This window comes from Limulus polyphemus, unplaced genomic scaffold, assembly GCF_000517525.1.
Source record: "Limulus polyphemus unplaced genomic scaffold, Limulus_polyphemus-2.1.2 Scaffold239, whole genome shotgun sequence".
In the NCBI taxonomy this organism is placed as follows: Eukaryota; Metazoa; Arthropoda; class Merostomata; order Xiphosura; family Limulidae; genus Limulus; species Limulus polyphemus.
In genome coordinates, this window is record NW_013665849.1 from 410,131 (window position 1) to 433,272 (window position 23,142).

At 34.4% G+C, this 23,142-nt stretch overlaps 1 pseudogene; it reads left to right on the plus strand.

The window, feature by feature from the left end:
* Positions 1-15,379: 15,379 nt before the first annotated feature.
* LOC106478669 lies at positions 15,380-22,222 on the plus strand (annotated as a pseudogene).
* Positions 22,223-23,142: the final 920 nt, after the last annotated feature.

Consider the following 23,142-nt stretch of genomic DNA (forward strand, 5'->3'; position numbering starts at 1 on the left):
CCTAAACAATCTATCAAAGTTAATTAGTTATTTTCTAATGTACTTATCATATTGAGAAATGCTTTAAATTTGAACACTTATTTGTAATAACTATTTTTGTATAATCTTAATATAAAGATGATCCATTTTGTGTGTGTATGTGAAAGTTGGCTGGGTTAATTATTGTAATTTTTTGTGTGATAACTAGAAACTTTCCGATGATGTACATAGGCTATTTTGTCTCAGAATTGTTGCCCGAGAAGATGGATAGAAAAGCCTCTGAAATAGAGCACATTTCCACTATTTTATAGACTTTTGGTTTGCATCACCCAGAGTTAGCTGGCTCAATTACCGTAAGTTTTTTGTGTGGTAACTGGAAATTTCTGATTATGTGAATAGGCTACTTTGTTTTAGGATTTTTACTTGAGAGATGAAATAAATTACACCCTGAAGTAGGACATATTTCCATTTTTTAAATAGATTTTTTGCTTTGAATTTAAAGACACACAGTTAAGTCAGCCCATTATAACCTTCCACAAAGCAGGTATTCAATTATACTCTAATGAGGTCGTTGGGGAATTAATTAGAAAAGAATGGAGGTGGAAAAACATTATTTAACATGTCATTTACACTATTTTCGCTGGTATATGTAACAATCTGTCTACTTAATGCAGGGTATATACAGTCTGAAATGTAATATTTTCACTTCATGATGTGAAATTAAGTTCGAGAAAAGTTATTGTTTTATTTAAATTCTAACGTTCCGGAAAACTATGTTAATTAATATTTTAGTACATCTCACAAATTGTGTTTTATTTTTTGTAAAATTTGCTAAAAATTAACCAGTCACGTAGTGCCATCTAGTCGTTGTTATTGAAAGCATTAAAACAGTTTATATAAATATAAGTAACTATTGTAGGGTACCACTTCAATTGTTCTTTCTCTTATAATTGCAGTTATTTTTGTAATTCGTTTTATTCAATTGCAAGCTTTATTCAGTTGTATAATTATATGTTAAAGTATTTGTTTGTTCTTTTTATCAGTGTGGGTATAGTAACACGCTATAATTTCAAACTCTCAAGGTTATGAGATCAAAGTATCAATGTATTGATAAAAACAGCCTTAATTCATAAGGTTTGGGATACACAATTTTAGTGACACTACTGCGTGTTAGATTTCCTTATTATTACTTTTAAAGAATATATTAACTCCAGCCTGTTACCTTTAATATACGGTGACGATATTTGAAATATATTGCTACCATCCCCACTTCCTCCAATTTTTACTTTACGCAGCTTTACTAGCTTACCTCATTGAGTATTTTCAAACTTAAGTTAAGGAAATGTACTGGTTAACGCATTGAATTAAATCATAAATATGTACTCGCTGATATAGTCTTATTCAAACTCATTGTTTACTCCACGTATGGTAATCATTAATCTATTCTCACTTAAAAACTGTCACTAAACCGACGAGTGATAGCTGTTCAAATGCAGCGAGAAATTAATTAATATGCTAAATGATACTTCGTTCCTGCTAAATTTGCCAACCCTGATAATCAAGTTACAAAACTTCAGTCTTATTTACTGTTTTATTGTGTTCTACATCTACGAGAAATGGGAAAACAACATTAGAACACGCCATACTGTGACAGAATACACCTCATGAACTTCGATAACTCTGCTCAACACAGAGGATTGTAGGTCACCTTCAAGACACATGACAATATTCTCTTGCTGAGACAACCCAATGACAGTTATCGAGCTAGTCTGACTACAACAAAGAGAAAGCAGACAAAAGAACAATATAATGATTTCTTAATTATGTTGAAGTTGTAATAAGTATTATTTTTTAAATTGGTAGACTCGAAATTGAAGGAAGTCCAATCATTTATATTTTATTATATATTTGAAATAGTAAAGTCTCATAGTGTGTTATTATTAAGTCATCCATTTGGGGAGAAATGATTATTAAAGCAACAGCACGTTATTAAGGGCGTTTCCATGCAACGTCATCTTTTTTGTGTTATATAATTTTAATATTATTGGTTGAAAGATGTTATTGATTCAAACCCCCTGCTTTTCAATTCCAAAATGCATCATTCTAAAATATTTTAAAACAGTTAAAATAAAATCATAAATACACTTTATGACAGATACGTTTACTAAATTCTACGTAGAGTTAAAAATGGCGGCCTAAAAAGTTGAACATATCGTTTTGTGCTGCCATCTGTTAGCTGATAAATGAAGTCATTGCTTCTGTAAAGTGCTGCTATCTAGTGTTTAAAATGATCATATTTGAATACCTTCACCCTCAAAACTTGTTTAACAATTTGATCTCCAGTAAGATACATTTTGTAAATGTTATCTTATTTGTGCTAATTTGTTTCTCATCAAAGCAAGGTATATATATATATATATATATATCAGAGCTAAATATCAACCCAGTAATCAATACAACTAATCTAACCTGTTTAGTATCTCGGTACTTCAACGACAAGTCTGAGGTCTTATAACACAATATCTCTGGTATCGATACCCGTAGTGAGCCCAGATTGTGTAGCTTTGCGCTTGATAATAGACAAATATCACGTGCTTACATTCTTACTTTACAATGTTTATAAATACATTGTTTTATCAGTTGGGTATCATCGTTGTGAGCGATATTTTGCTGGTTAAAATTATGAAGTTCGACAATATAAATATTTACAAAATGGCTAGTGTAATGAAGATGAAATTTACGTAAAACCATTATGTTCAACACTAAATACTTTCAAGTATGTGAATTATTTATTACACTAGACAGATTTTAGATTTGTCTAAGTTCTGGTAATTACTCGCCTATTTAATTTTTATTAACGTCTTTATATTCTTTCAACTTTTTTCTTATAAATCTAGTTTTGGTAAATAATCTTTTCTTTCGGATAGCGTAAACATTCTATGACAATCGGATCGTTATAAAAACTCGAGTTATTGGATTCGAACAAATAATGCATAGGAATTCCGTTGTCTCACAACATAAAATTTCTGAAAACAGCTAGAGCTCAACTGTCAATGTAAAATAACCGAGGACACAGGTGAAACTTCTTCTATCAACGCCCTCATTTTCTCAACTACCAACTTATAAGGAGGATACAAAAGCTTCCACATAACATGCAGGAATCGCCATTGGGTAGAAGTAGAACAGTGGAAAGGGGGGATTAAGTGTTTTTAAGTTTCTTTGTAGTTAAGCACAGAGCTACACAATGGGCTATCTGTGCTCTGCCCATCACGGGTATCGAAACCTGGTTTCTAACGTTGTAAATCCTCAGACATTCCACTGTGCCACTCAGGGGCAGGGGGCTTCAAGTTTCATCTCCAAAAACACTAATTTAGCTTCTCCCCATAAATTTTTATAGGTTTACAATTTTCTCAGCTTCAGTTGAGTTTTTGGTCTCAAATAATGGCTCACTAAAAATGATTAAAGACTCTAAAATCGGTTTGGTTGCTGACAATAAAGAGATTTAAAAAAAGATGCCAATATTATGGAAACAAAATGGAGGATCATGTATGTTTGACAATGCTTATATTTACATTCATTTCGTTTATTTTTTCCCTAATTACATCTTTTCTATGCTCCTTTGAATTCAAATGGGTCCAACTTGGTATTCTAATTGTAAATATTATCCGAGGAAGTATGCTTCTTAGTCCTTTTGTTTCTGCCTGATAAGTTCCTAAGTATTCCTCCAATTATGTGACTGAATTTTTTCTACTTCTTTTCTTTACTTGATGATGCCAAATTAGTTTCGAGAAAAAAATTTAAATTCAATTCTAACGTTCCCGGAGAATATTCTCTAAGTAATATTTCTGTACATTTCATACATTGTATAGACGTACTTCTAATTTATCACAGCTGCTCCATCCCAAAAAAGTCACGTAAAATCAATTATCTCCAACTGTTCAGACCCGCCTTTCTTCACCAGTATTCATTCAATCTCAGGGTCATGCCTCAATGTTGTGGCTTTCTGCTTCGTCAACAATTGTTGGCCATGGCATTGCACACAGTGTGTGTTAACAAACCTGTACGCCATCTCCCGTGGAGCCAAAGAATTCGTAGCCCACCCCTAATGCAGCAAGCGTTACTTCGAAGTAACGCGGGAGCTTAGAAATTTAGTGTTGGTGTATTGTTGTCGCTCGCACCAACACTGCTAAGCACAGGTCTACATCCAGACGGCATCATGTACCCCAACACAGGGGAAAAAAAAAGCATTATTAACAGGAAGTGAGAACATAAAAGGATTAAAAGTGGCATTGTATTCCATCGATTCTTTAAGAATATCGAATTTTCCAAACAAATTTTATAGTTTTAAGCAATATGACAGGAATAATAGATGATGTAGTGAACCCAAAAAATCCCTTCATATATATGTTAATAGAATATACATCAGTATCAGAAAATCAGATCATATTTTCACAACATAGTATGAGCCATACGAGTTTAAAAAAAAAAGTTATATAAAAATTACATGTTGGGAGGAAGTTAAACATAGGCCTGCATCAAACCTTAGCTCCACAGTGGCTCAGCGGTAAGTTTGAGGGTTTTGATATTCGTGGTGGACACACAGCACAGATAGCCCATTGTGTAGCAAACAAAACAAACATCAAACCCAAATTATTTTCATAATCGATCTCATGACAACTGATTATAAACGAAAATGACCTGAAGAACAAACATTAGATGTCTGCAGAAGGTCACTTGAAGGTCTGGAAAACACAATAAAACCGAAAAACATACCAAAAAAAGTGTAAAACAACATAAATTATTAAGCGCAAACCCGATGCCAATGTAAAGAGACACAGTAAAAACAAGAAATCTTCTAACATAATATAACTGAGGACGCGCTTGAGTTAACATCAGTACATTTGACCGACGATGTCTATTGGTTCGTTTACACAGCAGAAGTGTGTGTGTGTGTTTATAAAAACTGAATTAAACAAGAAAAAAAAGTCGAAACTTCCATCAACACCCGAAAAACTCGGAAAGACAGCGAAGAGTGGGAACTTACCAAGTTCTGTCACTAAATAATTTTGATATTGTATTTGAGTGTCAGCTGACTTGATAAAAGAAACGATTGTAAGAGAAGAGAAAGGTTGTGTGAATAAAAGAAAAAGCTGTTGATATTAAAAAATAACATAACTATTGTGATGTTTGTCAGTTTAAAGTTTCAGGGAAAAACACAGTATTACTTTTTTAACGCCTCTTCTTTCGCAACCGCAAAAAGAAAAAAAAATATTAGCATTTGAAATGATCGAAACTGGGATGGAAATGTTTCGGACAAAAACCTTGTGATTCATACATTAAAATGTCTCTGTCATCAAAACAATGTACCACTCATCTTGTTAGACAGCATGCGCAGAAACCTGAGAAAGCGTGTGTATGAACAGGATGGCCCTTAACGCTTAGAGTGCACAGTCCTTGGTGCTGTACCGCGAGAAACTTATCCTATTCGACCCATAAAGACAAACAGTGATATGGAGAGGGTTCCTCGCTTGATATGTGAATGTGATTTGTATGGTTAAGAGAAGCCGAAGCGACTTTATGTGTTGTCGAGAGCTGCCTAGATAACCTCTTGACGTGAGCAAACTTGTTCTCTAAAACCTTTTTGTGTACTCTGCGAAACAGGCAACGGTATGACAAAGACGCCGAAGTATTTGTTTTCTGATAAGGCAATGGCTTTCCATTGCTCCCAGTGGCACGCCTTGCGATAACATAATCAAGCGTTCTTGTGCCTTTCGTTTGAAATGTCAGCTTTTTTGAACAGAGCACTCATGTATTCAAACAGGTACTTTTTCGCCGACAGGGCGTGATAATTGTGTGTGTGTATATATACACAAACAATGAGAATGTCCGCCTTTAGAGTTGGCCTAGAGTGGGTATATAACTGTATGGCTAAAACTAGCTAGAATGGCATTACCTAATACTTACGTAGAAGCTTAACACTAGAGAATAGGTGTATATGTCCATAGCAAGACAACCTGACTCTTTAAAGGAAATGTAAGATAGTGATAATTCCAAACGATTAAGTACACACACACACACAATTAAAAAAAAGGCTTCTACTTAAGTAATACTTAATTCAAAGACAGTGACATACTCCATTTATAAAACTTAAAAATTACAGAGAAAAAAAGGACAAGCTTTATTTGGCAAAATACAGTTTTTAACTATTTAATTTAGAAGCGGAAGACAAATTCATAAAATAATGTAATGTATATCATGAGCAAACAAAGCGTGTAGACTCTATACTGGAAAAATAAATCATTTGTTTACTTGAAAAACCTGACTTTAAAGGAAAACAACTTTTCCCTTAAAATACAACAATTTTTGTTTCTTCATCTTGAGTTTAAATGATTCATCAAAATTTATACAAATACCTGTCAGATTTCCTGCTTTTCTTGTTGCTAAGTTTACGGATTTATATGAAATGTCAATGTTAATATGGTTGAGCTCAAGTACTGAAAATATTTAACGGTTACTGTGACAAAGTTTAACATAGACATCGGAACCGGAGGGGGTGGGGGTGGCAACACGTGCCCCAATCATGAAATTGGGGCACGTGTTGCCACTCCCACCCCTCCGGTTCCGATGTTTATAAATATCATTCCCTTTCCCCGAAAAAATATTCTGTTGAAATAATTTCTTTATTTGGACTTTTTTTCTATGTAGTCGGCGTGTACAAAACCTACTTCGAAGAACGTACCATGCCAAATGTGCATGACGAAGCAAACGTGAAAATGCAATTTTATAGTACACAGCAAACGAATTAATTTGTAATTTGTATGTACAATACAGTGCTTGTTATTGTGTGAAATTACAGAATGATATTTTAAAGCGATTTTATCGACTGTCAGACAATTGTTATTCATTTACGACTGGCTTCTTCAACGTTTTGTACGTTCCAACGTGCCTTTGTAAAATTGATACTCAGAAAAATGTGTTCATAACACGCTAATATCAAAGAATGAAATGTATATACATCTTTATTCTAATGTTATCAACATTGTATTTTACTGTCGCTGTGGCTTATAACTGATTAACCAAAAACAGTGTTTTGGCAGATTTTCTTTTTTTATACAGTTTTTTCACAGAGATATGTGTATATTGACCACACACACACACACAATGCGATTTCCATATTCTGAGCAGCATATAAGCCTTTACTACATGCTGTACAACTGACAATTGCAGACATTTTTTGCTCATAGAGCAAAAACCATAAAAAAATTAGAAGTTATATTCAGTTTTTGTTCTAATGAACGTAACGAGAATGAGAATGAGATTTTGCCATACCGTACAGTTTTATGAAACAGATAATCAACCTATTTTGTTTAACAAAAGTTGCTGACTATCAGAGTTTTGTCTGTGCCTTCTAGTGTATAAAAGCTAGTAGTTTTTGTCTTGATATGTATAACAATGATCTTAAGAGTTTTTCTCATTACTTTTATCCATTGTATAGAAGCTATGACCATTCTTCTCTGTTCATATGTTTAACATCCTTACACGAGTTTTCACAAACGCTATCTCATTAATTGTTGTTGTTTTTTTTAATCGGATACATTAAGGTAGAAGCTAATTAGTTAGTAAGACACAATAAACAGGTCAAGTTTTTATGTAAGCTTCAGGACATGACAATCGCTAGAGCGTATCAATGAAAACTAATGGGTTTTTCTTTCGTTCTTGGACAAGACCTAGTCGCTAATGGATATAGTTTGGATTTTATAATTACTCCTCTTTGAATGAAATTCCCATGATATATAAAGTTGTTTAATTAACTAATTGCAAAATCTAAGCAGTAAACAAAGGTGACTGTTCTTTTTGGTATTCTCTTTCCACTCTTGAGCGACGTCGGGCGTGGCCTAAGTATACGTATGACAGGTCTGAAGTTCGAGACGTGATGCCACTGAAGACGCTCCACACGTTCAAAGCCCTTAGAGCGGTGGGTGTTGCTGGTTAGCTTCTTTTCTTCGGGTTAGTAGTTCAAAATGAGGGACGGCTATATCTGAACTTTAGTGGTTTCTGATTTGATCATTTAATCCACGGTCACATAAGGCTGAAAATTCCAATTCCTTTCTTTAGAGTTTACAAAATCAGCTGATATTTTACAAATATCAAGTGAAAATATTTCAAACAACAAACTATAGGTTCTAAATGCTATATTTAACGCTGCGTAAAAACAGTGATTTTATCCATCTGTGTGCAGAATTATATATATATTAAACTTTGAATATTTAGATAATTAAAATGGTTGTAAGGATAAATATACAAGGAATGTGTTTATAGCTTCACAATATCATCTCAACATACCCTCTAATTTTTATATTTATCCCAATTTTTGGTATTTTGTTATATTCTATTTCCTAAGATATTGTCCGGAAAATATATTTAGTCCAAAACACACGTGCTTTTGGATAACAATCTATAGAAACCTTCCTATTAGAAATGTTTGTTCGTTTTAACGCCAAACTACACAATAAGCTATCTTCGCTGTAACTGCAAAAGAGAATCGAACCCCAGCTTTTGGCCTTGTAAATTCGTAAATTTATCACTTCTCACTGAAGGGACTCCTATTGGATATGACGAATATAACAGTACATGTGTGTTTGTAGTTACAAATTTCAAGCTACTTTACGAACAAAAAAAAGAAAAAAAAACACGCGAAAGTGCTTGTAAGTTTATATGTGCTTATGTAATTTATACTAATTTACAATATTAAAGTGAATTAATTCAATACATATATTAGTTATTATAGTATTAGATAGATTTAATGTATAACATTAAATTCCTGAAACAGTAATAACTGCAAGGGTCAAGTGTAATACACATGGCACATGAAACACTATATGTGACAATTCTGCTTCAGTGCTTAGTAATTCGCTAAAAAATACGGGGGTCCGCAGAAATTTTTCCAGGGGCGAGGGGAAAAGTTTTCCAATGAGGCAAAGTAGTGTGAAATTGTGAAGTGAATACAAAATTCATATACATGTGCTGAACGAGTAAAGAAGGAATTATGTTTCTCATTTCCAGGGGGACACTTGCCCCCCCCCCCTCTACATGCGGACGCCCATGATAAACAGACCCAACCTCGTAATGAATTATTGGTAAATCCACTGATAGCGATGACCCAAGAGGAAAAGGTTTTCGTATTTTGCCTTTTTTTTTACTCATAATTAAGATATCGTAGAGAGAATGTTTATCATCATTGACTTTCTTTGCTACTTTTTTGCCCGCCCTTAATTGTGAACGGTCCCCCGGAGGGACAGCGGTAAATCTAAGGATTTACAATGCTAAAATCAGGGGTTCGATTCCCCTCGGTGGACATAGCAGATGGCCCGATGTGGCTTTGCTATAAAAACAAACACACAACTATTAATTGTTCTTGTAGAAGTGTTCATATAATTGCAATATTCCTAACAACAACAAAATAGATATATGTGCTAGTCTAAGTTGACACTTATTAATATAGATATCTAATTCAAGACCATTTCATAATATGTATGTTTACTTTATGATTACTTTCGTTGTTGATTAAGGTAAGAAGGATGTCCTATAGATTATTGTGTGAGATATCCGAAGAACATGCACAGCATTCTGTAACCATAACGTGAATACTTCAAGAAGTTGGTTTGAAATTAAGGTTTAACTAACACTGCCTCTTGAACGGAAAGTTATGATGTGAGTGGCAAAGTTTATCAGAAATAAGTGACAATTAAAGTCATATGTGCAGAAGTTACAGTTCACGCCAATTCAATCTACTTCACACAGAAAGAACTGACAATATAGATATGGCCTCGACCACTACTATGGCTGTTGTATCCCAGCTGGCCTGATGAAGCCTCTAAGATTGGGCGAAAGATCTCGTCGGCATTGGACGTAGCAGATATAATGTGTTTCACATATTATCATATTCTTCTTTGCTTTCACTCATAAGTTCTTTATTAGTTTAATGTCCTTTGGGTCTCAGTGTGTTATTTGTTGAGTAAACCCTTTGTTTTCATAAACTCTGTAAATTGAACCCACGTAATGATAAATTGAAAAAAAATATAGACCGTGCTACATCCGGTTCGTGTTTCATACGCATAGGAAATCAACCAGTTTGCCTAAACGACATCATAATTTTGAATATAGACAATTGGTTTCATCTTCAGGTAAAAAGGGTTGAAAAAGTTCCTGTTAATAGTCCAAGATGTCAGTAAGTTTCTTTTAAAAATGTGACACATAATGTGACATTTATATCAAAACTACGGCCAATAAAACGTATATATATATATTTTCTGTATTTTTCTGTCAAAACAATTCAATTATATGTTTGTTTTGGGAAGTACTCTACAATTACGAGGTAAATTGGAAAAATTTCTGCGCTGACTTAAAATCATTGGATTTTAACGTTTTAGTTAAGACATCTTTATAACTAATTCTTATATACAATAATTATCTTACTGGTAAGATACAATACATGTATAAACAAAAACGACTCCATGATAAAATTTAATGTATTACCATTTCTCAAAGACTCAGAATTGTTACGTTTTTATATGCACTATACCAAACAAAACGTCAGCGTTATTGAATCGCTGTTAAATCATTTACTGAACAAGAAAGAAAAGCTATCTATTGTATGTTGTTATATTCTTCAGGTCACAAACTATAAGATGCTTTTTTTATTATCTCTAAACTATTTAGTGATGGGTAAACTGGATTAATTAAAATTACTTTGTTATTGGACACATATTATCAATTTCATTAACCACTCGAACTGCAAAATCCAATATTGCTAAAATTGGTAATTTTACTTGAACATAACTACGACAGACAATCTGCATGACAGAAACTACATTGAGATATTTTTGAATAGCTTTAAGACGGGGTATGTGAATATATCCCTGGATTAGGTTACTTGTTTGACACAGCTGATAAGAATACCATTGTGATATAAAACAAAAATGTTATGTTTTACATATGCAATATTAATATAAGTGGCTGTGGCTTACAAAATAATATTATAATGATGTTCGTTCTTATTCATAGCTTATACATATTGTTGTATTATTTTATATAGCTGGGCGAGAAATTTTGGATTATTCTGAAAAATTATTCGCCCTTTCTCCTTTATCTGCTCTTAAACTTTGAATTAACTAATTCCTTCTGATGTAAAGCTCACAATCTTTTTGATAAAGCAGCTACTAATGCCTGGTAGTTTTTGCATCTCTCTGTTACAAGGTTACTTATTGTTATTATTAAAAATATTCCTTTTAAAACCGCAGCAAGATTAATATTTCAAACTGTTCCTGACATGTTTCTCATGGCCGTTCCATCATAATCCCTTGGTTTATTGAATAGACGATGTTGTTGAAGTAACCTGCTAAAATTCATAACTTGATGAACTAGTAATGTAGATGGAGTAGTCCAGGAAGGTCCTGCAGTGATAGGAGGCTAAACAGTAGTGGTAACAGGTGTATACTAGATGGGCTTTCCTATTCCATGTTGCATATTTAATGGTGTATGAATCTGAAATTCTTGAGGGGATGCAGAGAGAGATGTGATTGTTTTGATCCTTGCATCTGTCAGTCCATTTTATATGTGTTTTACCCTGGAGTTGATGTGTTCTTTACTTTGTTGATATCCTTCTATATATGTGTTTTACCCTGGAGTTGATGTGTTCTTTACTTTGTTGATATCCTTCTATACATTTCCCATGACTTTTTCAGTCTTCTTCTTATTATATTTCTGTACTTCTTTGATCTTGTTACTGTTATCTTTCTGCTCTTCTTTTATATTGTTGTTATAATCCTTCTGTGCTTCTTCAGTCTTACTGTTATAGTCCTTCTGCAAACTTCCCACGGCTTTATTAACTTTAAATAGTTTATTTTCTGTGGCTTTTTTTCAACTTCGATGTGTAAATTTTTCATCTTGGCTTGAGGTTCGAAATTTTCTTTAAACATAATATCTTATTCTTGTAATTTTTATCTTCTAATTTTCTACGGTTTTCTTCTTGATTGTTTTGTTTCTCTCTCTCTTTCTTCTTGGTCTTCTTTTAATTTTCTATCTCATTCTTTTTTATTTTGTTTCCACTATTTCATCATTTCCATTAAATTGTCAATCTCACCCCGAGCACAATTCATTATTTGGAAGTTGAATTTGAACTCTATTTTATTTTTACCAAAATAATTCCACTCCTGACATCAGTGTTGTAATAATTTCTATTCTTGGTCGGATTCTTTTGGATTACTCAGTAAAAGGAAGAATGTAAAATTTAGTCCACTTAATGATAACGAAAATATTTTATTTCTTCGACTACAACTTCTACAACCTAGCTTAACAAGTGTTTGCCGATAAACCTAAGTTCACAGTTCATGCTAGAGTAACATAATAATTTCACCTACTAACTTCTATGGTACCTATGATAACTTGTGTTAGCTGACTAATTGGCTGACAGCAACAGAAAAACTGATAAACAAATTCACTAACTCAATAATTAATCAATCACTGTAACAGGCTCACAAATGCATAATTATCTAGTCTTGCCTAACTCACGTTTTTATGCTGTTCAAATCGTTTCCCAAACTTTCGGGAAGCATCTAGCCATTAAGCCACGTTCATCACGTGTCACCAAATTTAGCTCTAGCCAATAAAACACAAACAGCCTAAAACAATATACTTACTATCGCCAGTTGTAACAACTGTTGTAATTTCGCAGTTAAGATTATTACAACAACGTATGACACGACACGCTATTCGAGAGCGTCTAGTTTTTATGGCGTGTGGTAAACATGTTCTATCTATTCTATCTTATTTCAGAAGAAGGTACCAGGTCAGATATTATTACTATTAGTCGCTCGCCGAACGGCACTCTGACTCAAGAGCCTTCTTTGTCACCCCCTCTCCCTTGCCGTTTGACAGGCTTCATTTGTCAGACTGGCGAGTTTACAGGAGGATGATCTACAACCAAGCTCTTAAGGTCGTGACAACCGCTGATAAGAACAAGCCAAATAAATACAGCCGGTGGCAAACATCCGCTATAGAAAACAGTGGTCTTTTTGCTTTGATCGTTAGGTAGGGTGTAATACTATCTGACAGGCTATAGACAAGAAATCTGTAGAGAATCTCGATTCGGAAACACTGTTTGAAATACGTTAAATTTTGCAAAACATGTAGAATACGTCCTACTAAAACCATTTAAAATGAGGGCAAGTTTTTAGATATTTTATAGAAAATACTACTTGATTCTTTGGTCACAATATTCTTAGCATTTACTACTTTAATATCAGTTCTATGAAATAAAAAGACACGAGCCATTGGTTAATAAATAAACATACAGTGAACAAGTGTTTGTTTGAAAATAAAGTAAAAGAGAAATTAAATCTAACGAATAATTTCTAGAGAATCTGAATCTTCACATATCTTGATAGCTTTAGGTCATTTATTTAAAACACAAACAGAAAACAGAGTCATTTGAAACAACATTTATTCTCAAGAAACTCCATTAGCCATAGTGCCTAGAAGCTTTAGTTTCATAGAATTGTTTCAATAAAAATTAAAGAGACAACATACGATGATGAGATCATAAAGTATATTGGGTTTTGGGGTGGGGATAATGGGAATGTGGGTATTCTATGACTTAGTGTCTTTATTATAGTTTTTGAATCATCCAATGAGATATGACGTCAACATTCAACTGGCAACAGCCACTTTCCGCTTACTTTATGACCAGAACATATAATATGGGACTTTAGTTTAAGTGGTTTCAGAACTCTGCGTTGTATTTATGTTTTAAATTGTTTAAAATAGCGTTAATTGGTAATTGTTAGAGGGGAAGTGTAACACTATATCTATGTTCTAGATTACATGAAACAATTACAGCTCATTTCAATGAAAACGTGAACAAAGTCTTATGTTTCAACGAGCAAACAACAATGTTATCTCAATTTTTATGTTCAAACAACATTGAAATAGTGCCATATACAAAAACAGAAGTAAAAAGTCACGTCTTAATCTCTGAGATATACCACGCGTCCTGCTTTTCTTTATTTAGGTTTCTTTAGGCCAGTTATACATGCAAATTACAGCTGGTTTTTGCTACTAATTGGTCCCTTGCGTGTTATCTGCTTGTTTATAAAGTTGCCTGTCGAGAGAAAAAAAAGTATATGCATCATGATAACAACGCATCCATTTTCACACCGTGTACTGATTCAGTCTCTTCCTTGTTCGTTGTACAGCGCGCGAGACTGACCTCGTCTAGACCACCGTGAGGAAATTACCAGACGCTCACTCGCTATCTCAGTACACGTGCTGCGATTAGGGTTTCTTTTGGAAAAGTCAGTAAGAAATAATGCATGATGCTGTTCGAAACCTCGCTAAACAACAGACTAATGAGGACTACCACGGAACACACGCAGGGTATTGTACGGTTGGTATACCTTTGTTGAACACCGCAGGCAATAAGCCTCGAAAAAAAAAAAACACTTCTCTGTGCCCACGGAATATTTATGGTCGAGGATAACGATCAAAAAATTCACCTTTCTGGTGAACCGCGCTATTGTTCGATCTTTCAACATACTGATGTCATATTTCATCCTGTTGGCGCCAGCCTGTTTGGAGCGACCTCTATATCGATTCCGATAAGTAATTCAACAAAGTATGCAGCAGAAGCTCAATATTGTCCCCCTTTAATCCTGCTACTAACAATGTGAATCAATCTACATTAATATAAAGATATAAGAATCAATATATTCCAACTCTAAACTTATGCGTTGGGATTGTCTTGTAAAAATTAAATAAAACAGTAACAAAGCAATTTGTTAAATATAAATTCATACTAAGAAGTTTTCAAACGGATTTACTGAAGTTATCAATGGTTTACCCATTCGTACGTAGATGGTTCTTTTTTTACAAATTTGATTTTGTTTATCAGAGTTTATCTAAAAATTATACCTTTTTTGTGCATTCAAACACAATTTGTAATTTAGTTAGTTGATGACGGGATTCTGAGCTTGACCTGAATCAGAAGCTAAGATTTTGTCATATAAATATAGAACTCTGTAACGCTCTGTGTCCATTGCTTTATCTCCACTGTGTCCTTGTCAGTCTTAATCTTAATATTAGCTGTTCAGTGATGTAACACTACAGGCTCCTACAACAAAGTTTAACATAAATCAGTTTTGACTGACACTCTTGACAGCCGGCTGATGAATGATGTTGTAAAGCGTGACAATTGGCAGCTTGCCAAGCTATTGGGATTTTCTGTTTCTTATGGTTATTGTAGGCTGGACATAACGCCTACCCAGACTGTCAACGTCGTTCATTGTCTCAAACCAATCACCACTTACCATATAAGAGGCTCCCGCCAGGGATTGGACACCATAAGCTGGATCGTTTAGTTCCTATACTAAATGCCAACTCACGCTGTTCTAGGAATAAGTATTGCGGTGCTTTTCGAAAGATTGAAAAGTTGGATGACGTTGAATTCGTTAGTTTACAACTATTGCCGTGGGTGGCGCGCTAGCAGTTTCCGCGCCGTGGCTAGGAGAAGTAGAAGTATACCGCGCTTCTTAGCACACAACAGTTCTAGGAGCTGAGTGAGTGTTATGTGTGCAGTTGTTCTACGCTAAGCTGCGATAAAACAAAGATATTAGGATTTATGTTTTACGCGGTGTTTGACACAAAAACTGTAGGATTACTCTCCTAATTACATCCTTACAACAGCATGTTGACCTCCGGAAGTCATCATTACATTCGGCCCGAATATCTCTCTCCACTTCCCACAACGGTAAGTTTATGTTTTGTCTTTCAAAACATTAATAAAAAGAGGGGAGTTTTAGATATTGCAGTATCCAATTTTGCGTTACTTGTTAGAATTTTTACATGAATGTTTCAAAGAATACAGTTTGTATAAATCCAACAGAGTTAGAGAAAGAAAGCGGAAAGCAAGAAGTTTACAAAAAAGCAGAAATGATTGTATAGTTAGCAAGTTTACTGTTTTAAGAACTCGGCTGACTACATTAAACATTTCATCATTCGGGGCAGCGTGACTGTAGACAGAACCTTGTCCTTACAGCCCAATGTTTTAATTATAATGAAGACTTCTTGCTCGTCCCCGTTTCTATGCAAGTTTTCTCTTAAACTCATTCCTTCGCTGGTTCAGTATTATTTTTAAATGTCGCCTACATGCAATTACCAAGCGGGCGCATAAAATCGGTTGTGTATTTGTGTGTATGGTATCGGTTAGTATTACTAGATATCACTGAATACTATTAGATATTGATCTATGCAATGTCTTAGATGAGTTAAATAACTCAAGTACATATGTTTACCGAAAAAAACGATGAAATCGTCTTACATGTACCATGTTTGACTTAACTATATGTTTTGAATTTAAGCAAAATAATTTTCAGGTCAGAAAGTTGTGACTAGTATATGGGAAATATCTGTGAGGTGCATTATAACTGGCAGAAATACTCTGTTGAAGCTAACCTTCCTCAATACTAACAACCTTCCTGACGTTTGAAAAGTTGCGTTAGCTATTATTTTTTAATAAAGCGATTTGTTGTACAATTACAGATTATAATTAGTCAGGGTAAAGTATATTTTAAAATATAGAATTTCGAAAAGAGTGAGGGCGCTAGTTGCTCTTAGTTCAAGCATTCCTATTTTAACACTTTCAAATTTAAACTTGTTTTCCACGCTGAGAAGTTGGCCTCAATATATGGCAACTTTATGCATGTTTGATTTGAAATGTAAATATGATTGTTTTTCCTTCGAGTTATTATACACCGTCTCTTACTGTTTCACTGAGCACCTTTCTCGATTGGAATGTCTATATCGTCAAGTGTAGGTTTCGTAAGACATGGAAATTTGAAGTTTCTGTTAATTCTAGCCGATAAGTAATGCGGTAGAAAATGCAATGTTTTTTTTGTTGTTGTTGTTGTTGTTAGTTTTTTTTTTACATTTTCGCGCATAATAAATAATCACGTTTCAAAATAACATATTGGTTGCACTTAAAAGTTGAGTTGACATGAGCCATTGTTATTTGGATACGTTCAGGCTAGGAGTACCGTCCACATCTGAAATATGCGATGGTCTTCGAAGTTGTGGTTTTTCGAAAATATTAATGCTTTCGCGTTCTTTTTTTTTTTAACTGTACTTTTGAACCTTGTATTTTAAGAGATATTATGACATCAGTTGAAGAAAGTAAAGTTAGGACTATGAAGTGCACCCACATCCTAATGCATAAAGTCACTTTGTACGCTCCATGCTTCTACGTAATGAATGTGTTGTATTTCATCTTCCTTCCCATCGTTATGTTCACGCTTTGTAAAATAATATATCGTTTTATCTACACGGTTAATAAATTAAGTACTGTCAAAATGAAGACGAAACATTTCATAAGTTAGATCTTACCAATGACTTACTGTGCATTTTGTGTTATATTGTTATGCTACAATATAGGAAGCAGAATATCACTCTTATAGCAACATTTATTTATAATTGCAGGATGTGTTGCAATGCGATCAAATTAAACTAAACAAAAAACGATATATACAGTAATTATCTGTGTAACTATCTTTAACTTTTAAGACCAAATAGATATATATATATTATTTTTTTTATTTTTAGCTTGATGCCAAGAATAGCCCTCTGGCGTTGTTGGCCCAAACATGTAGTCAAATCGGTGCTGACAATCCAAATAATAAGCCTCTCATTTCGGGCCTGGAGAAGACAAAGGATAGCGATAGGGCCAAAGAGAAAGGTTCTTTCGTCAACGACAAGACTTCTTTCAAGCCATACGAGACATCTGCCAAGAAGGAGAAGAATGAGAGTATTGAGAAGCGTTCGTCTCCTGGCAAATCGAGCACGCCTATCGTATCTGAAACCACAAGACCAAAAGGCTCTTGTGGCAAGATCAGTCCCTGTGTAACTGAAGATATTAACAATTCCAGTCCAAAGTCTGAACAAGAGGGATCTCCTTCCTCATCTATTGCAACACCAACATCAAGTCACTCCTCGACAGGCTCAGCCTCGACTATCAGCCAGAATACCCTCAGTGGCCTAGGGTATGGTCCTAGTGGAACTTTACATGCAATGGACATGGGGTGCTCTGACTCTACCCCTAAAGACTTGCTTGGCTCGTTTCCAGGAATCAATCCCTTTGGTGCTTACAAGCCTGGGATAAACCCGCTGGCGAACTGTGTGGGGTGTACGCCCATGTTTGCCCACATCCCTGTCGATGTTGCCTCGTCTGCTCACACTTTCCCTGTCAGCGCTGTCACGCAAAGTGGAGCTACCCCTATGAAACCTAGTATGTTCACCTTGAGTGGTGGGATGCCACCATACGTGGGGTACACGCGTGTCAAGACCCCAGGGAGTGCAACATCGTTCATGCCTCTGTGTCGTGACCCATCGTGTATCAACTGTCAGTTCAGCTTACAAAGTGCTCAGCTCAGCCAGTGTCCCAGCGGATGTAGTCAATGCAACCATGACCGCCTTCCTGGTATGGGCCTCGCGGGGCTGGTGCCGGGACTCTCTGGGTCCGCCTCACCTTCTACTGCTGCTAACCTTTATCCACATTCAGTGATGCCCCGGCCCAATCATCTGCAGCTGGATGATTGGGGACAACTTCTGTGGTAAGCGTTTCAACTCTTCCGAGGAACTTCTTCAACATCTGCGAACGCACACCTCTCTGTCAGGTGGAGACACCACCTCGTCTCTTTCTTTGTTTTCTGGACCTTGCCATCATCACTACAGCTCCCCCACTACCCCTACTGGTGTTCGACGTTCGTATCCCACCAGTCTTAGTCCGGTGAGCAACAGATTTCACCCTTACAAACCGCCTCTACCCACAGTTCCAGGAGCTCCCTTACCGCAAGTCCCTTATCCAGGACTCGGACTTTATTATCCACCGTATAGCTTTTATGGTCAGAGACTAGGACCACCTGTTCATCCGTAAATAACACGCACCTTTGTGTATTCAGTTAGTGAGACAGACATAAAACCAAAGCCTTATTACTTTGTGTGAACTTGTACACCAGCGATCAATACGACGTGGGGCAAATATATATTTGTTACTTATGGCACGAATAACTATAGACGTTGTGTATCGGGATTAAAAACAAACAGATAAATCAAACTGCGGTGTTAGGGTTATGTATATAATTTAAATTTGTACAATACAACTTTAAGTGATGTACAGAGAGATACTAAATATTTCCTACGACTACTAATAAAGTGATTCATAAGACTTTTGGATTGGTACTGGCTCAACGATAGGCTCAACGTAAAAGTGTTTGACATATAATTGTCATATTCACCAGTGGAAATAGTTTGCAACCTTCATATAGTGACCGCATCTCCACAAAGGTGTGTTGATAACAAACTTTTTGATTCTGGCTTTATGAAGAATTTTCATATAGTTTATTCCTACTGAGAGCGAATTTCACCGATAAAAAAAATATTAAGATCTTAAATTATTTTTTTAAGATGGGGTAATTTGCTGACATTTCACTAAAGGTTTTGTATACATGTTTTACACATTTTGTCAGATTGTTATTATGATTTGAATTTTGTAATAACAGTAATTGGTAATACGAACTCAGTTGAACCATTTGTTAATTTACACCATGTATGCATAACTGGGTAAAACAGGTAGCATATCGTGGGGGCATACCTTTGTTTGTTTGCTGATATATTATGTTGCCAGTTGTAAATAACTGAAACTTCTATTGTATATTAAAAGGCCCTTAGGCGTTACATTGGAAAATATTGTAGTGTATTTCATTTTTCAGCTTCTCTACTGTTCTAGAAACTTTGAAATTATAATACGTTTCGAAGACAATATTTTTTAGTGTAATGTTTCAGAATAGTCCTCCAACTACCAAGATACATCAAGATTAGTTGGGCGTATTGTATTTTCAGAAACGTAATATAACAACTGAATTAATTCATAAAAGGTTTGCTCAACCGCTGTACGTTTTTTTTTAAGCTCCAGTATCACCGGACTGTATTAGTACATAAAAGTTCACGGGCCCCTGAAGTAAACTTTTAGCTTTATTGTATGGTTTGATCTCTCATGCAGTCTTTAGGCAGAACCAGATATGCTAATACTGTAATTTCAATGGGCGTCTAGTTATCGAGCTTATTGATGTTTCTCTACTGTTGAGCAACCAGTGAATAATTGTGAGATAATCATAGTCAGAATCACTGTGATAACAATAAAAAAAAACATAGTGCGTCATATTTCTTAAAAATATTTGGTCTCACCATTTCGGCTTCTTCACTGGGATCTCTTATAATAAATCCAGAATTACATTACATTCAAGAGTGAAATAGGGTCTAGTAGAGAAAGCCCAGACTACTGACTATAGTTCTACGATTGTATGCTGTTAATTATCTGCTTGACTTTGTATTACCTATTTTGTGACCTTTTTATTTCTCATCTACTTTAGCAAATTACACAGACAATTTATTTGCGATTGGAAAGTCACTGTAATAGTTTGTTTTCCAATAGTGTAGGATACTTTACAGTTCTATCTTGTTTCTCCCAAACTGAGATAACGTTAACGGAACAATGTAGTAGTTTAAAACTGATTAATAACAGTTTCTTATGTTTATTAACGTACAAACGTGAACTTGCAAAATGATATATATATTAGTCAAACCTTTTGGTACTCGTTCTGTATTTTAATGAGTATAGAAATATAACCTAAAGCAAAGTGTGGTATTGGACTAGTAGCTGCTATAGTTTGCAATGGTTAAAAGTCTTAACCATTGAGTTTAAGCTGAGTATAACATATTGTGAAAGTTCGCTTTATTCAAGAAGCCGTCTAAATAATAGACTACAACACTCTGGGTACAACAGTACATAAGGCAAGCGATCACTTTTTATGTTGGCTATATCTGTAGTTTCACAATATACACAAGGGCTCTGTTGCATAAACATGCCGTTTAATTATTATTTAGTTATAGATTCAGGAGAAATATTTATTTTTTAACATAAAACCCCCATTTCTTTTTGAGGTAAGGAAACTGAAAAATCGATGTTAACATTTTCCATATTTAGAACTTCTCCCCACCCCCCTTAAATACTCCTAAACGCTTGAATAAAGTATTGATATTTCTTTTTCACATAGATGGTATATGATATGTTTTCGAGAAGTTGAGGATTATTAGTAAAAGCTGTTATTCGTCGCCACAAAAATTACTGCGGGCAAGTATACAGTACCATTACTATATAAATTATTTATTTATTTTTCTATTACTTATTCTAAAAATAATTACTGAAAATGATATCTTAAACATATCTCCTTCCGGCAAAGTGTGAGCAGTAAAACGTAGATTAATCTTTTCTTTCATCAGCAAGTGAGAAAATAAAAGTTTAGAAACAGAAAAACAAGAAAAAAGACATTTTATGAACAATGGGTTTTAAATAATTTCACGTAGTTTTAGTTGAAAAGATAGAAACGAAAAATACCATCAACTGAATTCAAGTTTTGTAGTTATTTAACAGTTTGTAGAAGCCCGGGAACTTTATTTTCAAAGCAGGATGAAGATTGTTCAAGACTTTAGCATGATGATGGCACAACGCCAGTCAAGTTGAACGAAATTTACTTGTGGTTAAAGTCATACGGTTTGTCTACCTTCAAATGTTTAGTGTTCAACAAACGTACCATGCAACTAAGGTGTCATTCGGATATGGATTAACGAATCTATATATCCTTATAAGAAACTCATTGTTTAATATTTTTTCTGATTTTACTTGAGACACTCGCTAAATAGAGATATTTATTTTATGTTTTTAGTTATTTAATAGGCCTACATCTGATTTTTCCCCATTTCTTCTTAAAACTCAAGGCAGAAAATAATCACAAGCGCGACAAGTTTGTAAAACAAATCGGTGACACTTTTGTACTGAAGCTCAGTTGGTAAAATCAGTGCAGGGATACCGGTTTGTGTACAGTGGAAATTGATTATTAATATAAACTTATATAAATGTGTGTTATTATAGTTTTGTGAACTGGTTACAGTGAATGTTTAAAACTGTTAGTTTAAATGAATTGATAAAGTACTTGTTGATAATTAGACTTAGTAAAAGAAAAAACTGTATTATTATCATAGTTACATACAATAATATTGCGATTAAGCCAGCGCGCTACCACGATCGTGTTATATACGTTATATTTTGTATTCTTTATTTAATAAAGACCTTTGAAGCTTCTTTTTGTTCTGCTTGAAACAACGGGAAAATGTATTACTTTTGAGTTTTGAACTCTTTTTTTTTTATACCATATTTTTGTTTCTTCGAAACATGACATACTTAATACTTTGACTGTACGTAAGAACGATTGTGTTATAACAATGAGGCCAAAAGTATTCTTTAGATTATTATTTGCTGAAATTAAACAAATATTGGATATGTGATTGTCCCCTTTCTCAAGACTCGATTAATGAAACATTGTGTCAAAAGGCTTTGCATTTACGAGACAAGACAGCTTTTCTGTACTTGGATATAGTTCAGATGTTAAACGCCTCGAACTTCAAGTCGAAAGTTTTTGTTAATGAAAATATTTATTATTCCCTATCACAAGCAAATCAAACATTTGTAAGGCTTATAGAAGTTGATAATTACGTTCAAGAGGGAATATTAAGTATTTGAATATTTTATAAATTAACTGGACTTTGAGTACAGGTTTTACCTTGAAAAAGACTGCTAGTTTTATCATAGAAACATAATACAAAAACATCTGAACAGTACAACGAATGTTCTTTGTTCTCTATCAGAAACAAATCAAACAATATTAAGTATTATAAGAGATGATTATTTCATTCAATATTGGATATTAATTACACAGACCTGCGGTGATTTTATTGTCTTAAAATTTTTACGTGTTCTATAGTAATTCCTGTATGCTGAACCCGAAAATGATATCTATTTTTCTCCATCACGTACAAATTTTTCACAAAGCGGAATACGTTAAATAAAGGCCATGACACGTAGTTTTGAGAATAAAAGACGTAGATTTCACACACAAAAAAAAATCGAGATGAATGAGGATACATATTTGTTTGACATTAATGTTCGTCCCTTTTCTTCAGTTTGTTGTATTTTGTTAAGCAAACATTATAATAAAACATGTT